This window comes from Vipera berus (genome assembly GCF_964194415.1).
Source record: "Vipera berus genome assembly, chromosome: 11".
Lineage (NCBI taxonomy): Eukaryota > Metazoa > Chordata > Lepidosauria > Squamata > Viperidae > Vipera > Vipera berus.
In genome coordinates this window covers 15,599,702-15,610,151 of record NC_138214.1, presented here as the reverse complement: position 1 = coordinate 15,610,151, position 10,450 = coordinate 15,599,702, and the positions used below count along the sequence as shown (strand labels likewise).

General features: G+C 41.9%; 1 protein-coding gene across 1 annotated transcript in view; it reads left to right on the top strand.

Annotated features, from left to right (window-relative positions):
* The first annotated feature begins 5,111 nt into the window (after positions 1-5,111).
* ZC3H12B (zinc finger CCCH-type containing 12B) overlaps positions 5,112-10,450 on the top strand; it is a 41,453-nt gene continuing 36,114 nt past the window's right edge. Inside the window, exon 1 of the mRNA XM_081336689.1 lies at positions 5,112-5,301. The gene's annotated coding sequence lies outside the window, so the exon portion shown is untranslated. The remainder of the gene's footprint in view (positions 5,302-10,450) is intronic.

The following is a 10,450-nucleotide window of genomic DNA, read 5'->3' as shown; positions in this document are numbered from 1 at the left end:
ACCGTCTCCAGAATGACAGGGAAAGTGCCATTAAACTGAGTGAGGCTCCGGAGTTTCTGTCGTGGGTTAAGCAGAAATTGAGTCAGTTTCAAAGCTGTATGTTTGGAGTAGGTGTGTTCTCTCTGGGAATGATTTAATTCGAGAAAATAAATGGGATGCTTTTAGAGGAACTGAGAATCCAGTTGCTAAGGCTTTGGAAGAGCGAAAGAGGCAGATTGGAGAACTGAAAAAAGCTCGGGCAGAATGAGTGGCAGATGGAGACGAAATATGTTCACTTTCTGCAACAGCAATAGGTTTTGCTCATTACAGGTCCTCGACTTTTGACAGCTGAGCCCAAAATTTCAGTTGCTAAGCGAAAGAGTTGAATTTTTGCCCCGTCTTATGACCTTTTGTTTGTCACAGTTGTTAAGTGAATCACCACAGTTGTTAAGTTAGTAATGTGGTTGTTAAGTGAATCCGGCTTCCCCGTTGACTGTATTTGTCAGAAGGTCGCAAAAGGGGACCACAGGATCACAGGACGCTGCAACCGTCATAAGTACATGCTGGCTGCCAGGTGTCTGAATTTTGATTACATGATCACAGGAAAATGTAGATGGGGGATTTCTGGCCAGAGGGGAAGCAAGTGCTGTCTCAAATCCCATCATGTCACCAGTGCAATGATGCAAAATGTCATGTGTGCAGTGACACTTGCAAAATCTTTGTGGTTTCTACCTCACCTACTCAAACATGCACATTAAAAAAACAAATGCAGAGTATTAAAGAATTGATTCTCGTGAAGGCGGAAGAAGGATCATAAAACAACTGATTCATTTTATGGTTTCAGGGACAGCCAGTGCAGGCCAAGGTACAAAAAAAACAAACAAACTGGTATTTCCATGATATTCCCTTAGATTCCTGTAGTTTTTTCCCCCCCATTAAATCGTGTTCAATTCTTGGAAATGGCTCAAATAAATCTTTGCATTTTTTTCTTGTCAAGGTTTTTCAGAAGTGGCTTGCCACTGCCTCCTTCTTAGGGCTGAGAGAATATGACTGGCTCAAGGTCACTAGGCTGGCTTTGTGCCTAAGGTAGGACTAGAACTCAGTCTCCTGGTTTCTAGCCCCGTGCCTTAAAGACTAAACCAAACTCCATAGCAGTTTACATCCAGTCAATAAACCTACCTCGTTTTTCTAGTTAATAGGAATCTTTTCTCTGTTCTCTTCATATTTTTGTTTCTTTGCCTCATCTAATAGCAGGGTAAGTATTTATTTCCCAGGGATTTTTATTTTTATTTTTGCATTGTTCAATAGCTTGTCCCATCTGTGCCGTTAGTAAAATACAACAAGACATACACAACAAATTTAAAGTAGTCAATGATTAACCTTGAATGGTTTGTGGCTTTCAATCTATCTGATTTGAATCTGCTTCCCTGGCAATTTTCAGTCACGTAAAACATTTGAATAGATAACTCTATTGCATAAAAATGTATAGGATAATACATGGATCATTAATCTTGATGTGTGGCTGGTTGCTAGGTTCTGTCGTGTAGCTGGTGATTTCTATCAGCATTTCCATCCCCAGTGGGGTGGTTATCACATGTATTGATAGGTGGACCTGCTTTATAAATCGGATTTCCAGTGTATTCTGCATTTCAGAGCATTTGTGCATTTACAATAATAAACAAATGTAAAAAAAAGGCAAATGTGTCAAACCTTCGTTTGGTTAGTCTCTGTAATCAGTACAGACAGTCCTTGACTTATGACCATAATGAAACCTACCCGTGGTCATAAAGTGACCATCCAAGTGACCGACCAGATTTTACAACTTTTTTTTTTTGCAGCAGTCGTAATGCAAAAACTGCATTTGTTAAGTGAATCCACTATTCGCTATGGCAGGGCTTTTCAGTCAGTGGTACGGGTACCACCTGTGGTACATTAGCACCTAGCAGGTGGTACGCGACCATCCTAGAAAAGTGGTAGCGGGGGAGGGGAATAAGCTGAACCGGTGGTAGCACACACAAGCCTGAGCGAGAGATGGCTGGAGCTGCAGGGTTGTCAGGGCCCAGCGGAGGTGCCAGGCTCCAGCTGGAGCTCGGCGCTGATCCTGGCGCTTCTGCTGAGCCCAGAAGAAGCGCCGATCAGCTGGAATGTTGCAGCATCTCCAGGGTCTTGTGATTTACATTCAGATGCTTGGCAACCGATTCATATTTATGATGGTCACAGTGTCTCAGGGTCATGTGAAGTGACCAAAACCTGCTGCAACCACCCAGCAGAGGGGGGAAAAATAAAAACCAACCCCCCCCACCCCCCCATGCCAATCCTCTACAGAAATGCTCACAACAATGAAAACCTCGGACAGGAGGAAGAGCGCCGCCAGGCGTGCAGGCAGGTAGGTGTCTTGCTCGGCTGTGGCTGTGGGGGCACTTTTTTCAGTGCCATTGTAACTTCAAACAGTCACTAAGCGAACTGTTGTAAGTCAAGGACTACCTGTACTTCATCACTTTTTTCCTTTTTTGGAGGGGGGATCATCAAGTTTTTGACACCTTGCTACGCGATTGGTGGTACTCGGATGTTGCCCCATCCTAAAAGTGGTACAGTGAGTGAAAAGGTTGCAAAGCCCTGCGCTATGGAATGTTTTGCTGAACACTGGAAGTACCAATTTCAACAGAAATATAAATCGGTCACGTGACTGTGGGACGCCGCAAACAGCTTTAAATGCCCTACGCACAGTCACTCATGCGCTCGTGACCTCCCATTTGGACTACTGCAACGCTCTCTACATGGGGCTGCCCTTGAGGACCACTCGGAGGCTTCAGCTGGTGCAGAATGCGGCCGCGCGAGTTGTGATGGGGGTCTCCCGATACTCCCATGTAACACCTCTACTCCGCGAGCTGCTTTGGCTTCCGGTTGCCCTCCGGGTGAGATTCAAGGTGCTGGTGATGACCTATAAAGCCCTAAATGGCTTGGGTCCGGGATATCTGAGGGAACACCTGCTGCCGGCATCAAGTTCCCTTCGTCCAGTGCGCTCCCACAGGGAGGGTCTTCTCAGGGTGCCACCGGTAAGAGATTGCCGGCGGACAACACCCAGGGATAGGGCCTTCTCAGTGGGGGCGCCTGCCCTTTGGAACCAGCTGCCAGTGGAGCTGAGGACTGCCCCCGACCTCCGTTCATTCCGCCGGGACCTGAAGACCTGGCTCTTCGAGCTCTCTGGCCCAGGCTGAGGATTAATTTATTTTAATTGGGGTTTTACTTATACAGGGATAAATTTATTTTTTTTTAAACTTGGTTTTTTAACTTTTGTATTTTGGTTTTTAATTACCCTGTAAACCGCCCTGAGTCCTTTGGGAAAGGGCGGTATATATATGTAATAAAATAAATAAATAAATAAATAAATAAATAAATAAATAAATAAATAAATAAATAAATAAATGCGGGCTAGATGCTGTGACTGCAGCAGAGGTAGCAGTCAGAACTTTGGAACTGGCTTGTTGGGAAGTTATCTGTTGTAACTTTGAATGGCCATAGTGACGAATTCATAAGTATATAATTGTCAAGACTGATTTGCGCTTTCACCTACATTTTTCCTTCGCAATAACAGGGAGGGTGGTGGATGGACTGTAGGGGTGGGAGAATGGTATTCAAGCACCCATCTGTGAGACATTGCGATCTCAAGGACACACAGCAGATATTTATTTTATTTATTTTATTTTAATCCCATTTATATCCCGCCCTTCTCCGAAGACTCAGGGCGGCTTACAATTCCCAGGGGCTGGCTGTTTCCCATAACAAAATGAACAGAAAAGATTGGTGGACGTTTTGGATTGTGGGTGGCCCAAAGGGAAAAGCAGGAATTAACTACACTTGCTTTTGTGCAGGAAAGCCGGAGCTGGTTTTGCTTCTTCTACGCGAATGTGGTATATTCAGTAAAGTTTTATGCTCTTGGTAAAATAATGTCTCATGTTCCTTTTTCTGGATTTGCCAGCTGGACAGTTGACATTAATAGCTAAAAGACTTGGAGAAAACCTAAATTCAGTTGCTAACCACAGAGCTCCCAATGACTTAGAGTCAGCTCAAATCAACAGTGTTATTTTATTTATTTATTTGATTTCTATTACTGACAAACTCAACTAAGTGACTCTGGGTGGGTTTACTGTAATTTTATCCCTGAGGCAAAACAATGTGAGGTGGTTTGGACTAAGAAATAGTTAAAAAAATGCAACATATAAAAGATAGGATTGGAAGTTTACATATTTACAGTCTAATGGTATACAAATACAGCACATAAAATACATGTTGGTATTAAATAAGTGTCAGATGTACTTGAGACGAATAACATGAAATAACATCAGGCGGTTTCTATAAGTATAAGCCATAACTATGGATAACATGTGTTGCAAAAAAAAAGCACATGGATTTTGCAATATAAAGAAATGCACTATCCTGTTTATATCAACACTCCAAAGGGCTGGCAATCTTATTAAAAAAAATAAATCTCAAAACAATGGTCTCTATGGCTAGACTGAAAAAATAGGTGAAAGGACCAAGATAGCTCTATATTAATCCTTTAAGGATAAATTTTTTACTTTTTTCATTTCAATCACTCCTTTCATCCCCTTTCGGTACATTCTCTTTTGATTTTATTAGCACTTCGTGGTTATTTTCTGTTGCTCTATTTCACAAGATACATAGAGGGGGAAAAATCACCTGATTAAAAAAACCCCTATTAACTTACAAGATTGTAAGCATTAAAATCATGAGCATTAAAAACAAAAATGGAAACCAATCCTAAGAGAGTAAATAAATCACTTTCCAGCTATCAAGAAGATCTCTCATAGGCTAACCGTTCCCTCTCCCCCCCAAAAATCAGGCCAGCTTCTCCAGCATCACGATGACCCGTGTAGCCACTACCCGCGTTCCCATAATCTACCGAACACCCCAGTCCAGCTGGCGGGCAACGGTGGAGCCGTGCTCCCCAGCGCGCATGCGCGGGTGGGGCCGGCCTCCTCCTCCTTCTCCTCCGGCCCGACAGTCTCAGCAACCCGTCGGGGAGGGCGGGGCCGCGCGGTTGCTTAGCGACGGCGCCCGTGCGGCCTAGTCCCGAAGCCGCCTCAGCTGAAGCCTGGCGGCGGCGGCGACTCTTCCCAGACTCCGCAGCCGCTTCGCTTTCCGGCTGCTAGGCCTCTCCTGCGGGCGCCCTCATGCTGTGGATGCCGCTGGGCGGGAGCGGCCACCACGGGGCCCCCCAAGCGGAGACGCCGCCGCCGCTACCGCCGCCGCCGCTGCTGGCAGACCCAGAGCGGGCAGCTGCATCGGCGAGGAGCCCGGGTGAGGAGGGCAGGGGGGCTCCGTGGCTGGAGGAAGCGGGTGTTGCTGTTCTTCTGAGCTCTGCTTCCCCCGGGCAAGGCCGCGGCAGGGTTGGATACTCTGGCCCAGGCTGGGAGAGCTTCCCAGTGCAGGGGTACTCTACCTTGCAGAGTCCCAGCGGGAGAGGCGGGGCTTTTCCGGGCCTGGCTGCGATTGCTGGGGTCGTAGAGTCGTCTTCATGGAGGAGGGCGGAGTGGGTGGGGGGGCTTCCCACCCCCTCCTTTTTCTTCCCCTTCAGAGAACTGAGTTGCTATCCTGGTTTTATCTCGAGGGAAGGCCCCAGGTGGCCAGCAATTTTTTTTTTATCAGTACAGGTAGTCCTCGACTTACAACAGTTCATTTAATGACCGTTCAAAGTTATAACATTGCTGGAAAAAGTGATTTACGACCATTTTTCAGGCTTAACGACCGTTGCCGCATCCCCGTGATCAGGTGATAAAAATTTGGATGCTTGGCAACTCATATTTAGGACGGCCGCAGTGTCCCGGGGTTATGTGATCCCTCTTTGCGACCTTCTGACAAGCCCAGTCAATGGGGAAGCCGGATTCACTTAACAACTGTGTGACTAACTTAACAACTGCAGTGATTCCCTTAACCACTGGGCCAAGAAAGGTCACAAAATGGGGCAAAACCTGCTTAAGAAATGTCTCGCTTAGCAACATAAATTGGGCTCCATTGCGGTTGTAAGTTGAGGACTACCTGTATTTTATGTCTCTGAATCTATCTATCTATCTATCTATCTATCTATCTATCTATCTATCTATCTATCTATCTATCTATCTATCTATCTATCTATCTATCTATATCTCTATATCTCTATATCTTATCTATCATCCATCTATCTATCTATCTATCTATCTATCTATCTATCTATCTATCTATCTATCTATCTATCGCTATATAGCTATATAGCCTTAGCTCTATCTATCTATCTATCTATCTATCTATCTATCTATCTATCTATCTATCTATCTATCTATCTCTATCTCTATCTCTCCATCCATCCTCAGTAAGGAGACCAGGAAGTCCAGGAAAAGGAAGCCCAGGGCCTTCAAATGAGACCTGGCCTTTGGTAGGTCTGCCTTGGACATTGATTGATTGCATTCATTCATCCACTGATTGCAGTGATGGATTGAGATCCCATTTGCTGCTGTCTGAAGCATTGGATATTCATATGTGGTACCAATAAAGAAGAATATTTGTAGCTCAAGGTTGAAATGAGGGGTCTTTGGTGCTCTCTGAACTTGCTGGTTTTCTTGCAGACGTTTCATGACCCAAACTAGGTAACGTCAATTCTAGTAAGGAATATGGTTTGCTATCAGTTTATATTTTCCTTTATTGGATTGAGTTTTGGCCTTTGGTGTGTCTGTCTTGGTCATGTGTACATTGCATTGATTGATTGATTGACTGATATCAGTTTATATTCTCCTTTATTGGATTGAGATCTGGCCTTTGGTGTGTCTGTCTGGGTCATGTGTACATTGCATTGATTGATTGATATCAGTTTATATTCTCCTTTATTGGATTGAGATCTGGCCTTTGGTGTGTCTGTCTGGGTCATGTGTACATTGCATTGATTGATTGATTGATATCAGTTTATATTCTCCTTTATTGAATGGAGATCTGGCCTTTTGTGTGTCTGTCTTAGTCATGTATGCATTGCATTGATTGATTGATTAATATCAGTTTATATTCTTTATTGGATTGAGATCTGCCCTTTGGTGTGTCTGTCTTGATCATGTGTGCATTGCATCATTTGATTTGAGTTATATAGCCGCCCATCTTGCCAAAGTGACACTGGGCGGCTCACAATTAAAAAAACATCAGCAAAAACAGCACCATACAAGTAAAAAGCAAAATATAAAACCAGGTAAAAAAGCATAAAGCCCCTTAAGCAGGTGAGTTGAGAAAATATTCACAGCATTCAGGATAACAGTTAAATAGTCTTACAGTTATAGATGTTGGGCAAGATATTTTAAAGGTCATCATTGGCAAGATACTGTTAATATATCATTTGTCTACTGTTCTTTATAAAAGAAAAAATCATGGGAATCCCTGAAGCTTAAATATTGCACTAAAACTAAAATAATAACTAGAAGAATGCTCATCTGTGCAACCGTTTGCGCCTTATTATTCATTATAAAATGGCAAGAATAGTTCTGTATCTAGAATCCTGTGGGGTGTAAGACTTTGGTGGTATACTTACCCAAATCTTCAGACATGGGTGGTAGAACTGCCATATCACCTGATTTGCAATACAGGTAGTCCTCAACTTACAGCAGTTCATTTAGTGACCATTCAAAGTTACAACAGCACTGAAAAAGTGATTTATGACCATTTTTCCACATCCATGACCATTGCAGCATCTCCATGGTCACGTGATCAAAATTCAGATGCCTGGTAACTGACTCATATTTATGACATCATGGCATTGTGGGGTCATTTGATCAGCTTTTGCGACCTTCTGACAACCGAAGTCAATGGGGAAGTCAGATTCGCTTAACAACCGTGTTACTAACTTAACTGCAATGATTCATTTAACAAATGTGGCAAGAAAGCTTGTAAAACGGAGCAAAACTTACTTAACAAATATCTTGCTTAGCAAAAAAACATTTGGGGCTCAGTTGTGGTCATAAGTTGAGGACCACCTGTACTAACATCCAGCAAGAACCATGCCTAGAATAAGAGAGAAAAAGGAACAACGAGAATATTTATCTTCATTTCATTACATCTCTAGGATTGCAGCCAGAATTAAAAGCTGCTAGTATTATGGAATGTCCATGATCAGGTTAGTACACTGGTTTGTATTGTTGGAAGAACAGTGGTTAGGAAGTGCAGAGTAATAACAGCAGCAGGCCAAGAACACCGCAGAACTCTTAGGTTTGGTGCCTTTTGCAAGCAGATGTTGCCTGGATATGTAGCATGACTCCTTGAAGTTACTTCTCAGCATTGGGCATTCCACCGTAATTATTCAGTGGAGCCTTTGCTTAGAGGCAAATCAGCAGTTTCTTTGGCTACAAAATGGTTTGAAGAGACCAAAGTGAAAATAGGTTTATCAACAGGTATTAATTATGATGGTTAACATAAAACTTCTTGAAAGATTGCATTTTCAAGAAAGAACCTTTCAAAAGTGGCCTAACTAAATTTCATTTTTAATGTGAGCCATTGTGCCCACTGTAAAAAATGACAATAAAGGTTATCTGACTACCCAGAGTTGCTGGGAGTCAGGAGGCATATAAATTTAATTATTAGTCTCATAAATCAAAACTACAAAACCACAATTTTTCAATCATTGGAAAGGAATAATTCCTAGCTGAATCTGTTTACAATAACGTATAAAACAGTATTATAATAATAGCCAAAGTCCACTGTGGGAGCAATATAATATAATTCTGTCAGCTAATATTCATTTTAGAAGTGTAACTGAAAGTAAAAATAATTCCTGACTCCTCGGGAAGAGTTTTACTAATAATCTCTGTGTTTAGTGCCCTTCATTTTAATGGATCTGAATATTTGCCCAAAGGTTGGGCTTCTGATAAAGTTTATAGCTTGGATAAGTTTTGTGGATGTGGATGATCATTCGATAGTCAGAGACTTTATTTCATAGGGACCATTTCTCTAAGAGAGGGAGGGAACCAGGTGCCAGGAACAGGCTGTTCCATTTGTGCCTTTGGTCTTCCCAAGACCCATGTTGCTTTGCTTTGGCTTTCTGTAAGAAGTGGACACTGAATTAATGAGCCTATAGCTTGGTTCTGCAGAATTGCTTTCTTCTGAAGAAATAATATAGTTTATTTACAATGTCTTGCTTAGTTAAAGAATCACTGCTGTAAAAAATGATGACTAACTTAGATAGATAGCCAATAGAGATGTGCCATCACCTGTGGGTCCTGTTCATGCCCATCCTTCAAATGATACAGTGGCTTTTGTGATATTGGATCTATACAATATTTAAGAGCTGGTGAGCTGGTGGGCTGTGTAATACCCTCCATTTTGCATTCAGTTCCCTCGTCACGTTGACCATCATCACCCTTTCCTGATAATTAATTTCCACTAACTGTATATTTTGTTTTGAGTAAGCTTTCATATACAATTCAGCAATCACAATATGCACAGCACAATCACAATATCATGATAGAACCAGGTTGTATTCTTAGTGGTGGAGCTCCTCAATCTAATCTGCCTAAAGAATTTCTGTTAGGAAAAAGTGAGACCAGGAAATCATAAATGCAGTCTTCTGCAGAAGGAGGGAAGGAATTAGTGGCTGAGCAGCATTTAACATCCTAAGGCTGCTTGCTTGAAGCAAATTCCACTAAAATCATAGAATACGATGGAGGCATTTGCTCAAACTGAAAGGAAGATTTAGTTATCAAATTTAGGTGCTGCCCATTTCAATCTCGGCGCAAGAATGATCAAGATAGTTCATCAGAATATCAGATGATCAAATTAAAATGCATTTATTTACTGGAAAACAAGATTCTTTGAATTCATTGGAAATTACTCTGTAGTAAGAACTTAAATCTTTATAGACTGCAAAGAAATAGGTTTGTTTATGTGGCTGTTAGTTTGTAACAGTGTTTTAATTGTACTGTAAAGTGAAAGGTTTTTATGGCATCATGAAGACCAATCCATTCCTTCAGATGGATTATGTTGTTATACGCACACACATACAGACATACACATACAGACATACAGAGCGAGAGCTGCTCGTATACAAACATTTTGATGCATGCACTTTTTTATATGCATTAACAAGTTTATGTGGCTGAGAATAGAGTAAAATCAAAACATATACTATGTTCTTATTATATTTACTTTATTTCCAGGTACAGTAGTTAGCTTCCTCACGTGGAAAAATATTGCTCTTTTCATGCATAGAAAATAAGTTACAGCTACATTTTAAGCAATGAACGTTGATGTAATGAGTTTTGTAAAGCTAATTCATGGATATCATGTAATTGCAGTTCAAAGTCATTAAAAGGAATGGGAGATTTATGGCTGCATTCAGTGTGAAGTTTATTATCACTGAAAAGGAAGTTGAGGTTCAAGAGATTGGTTTGAAATGATCGAACAGGCTTTTCATAACAGTGACAACATGTACGATTTTGGGCAC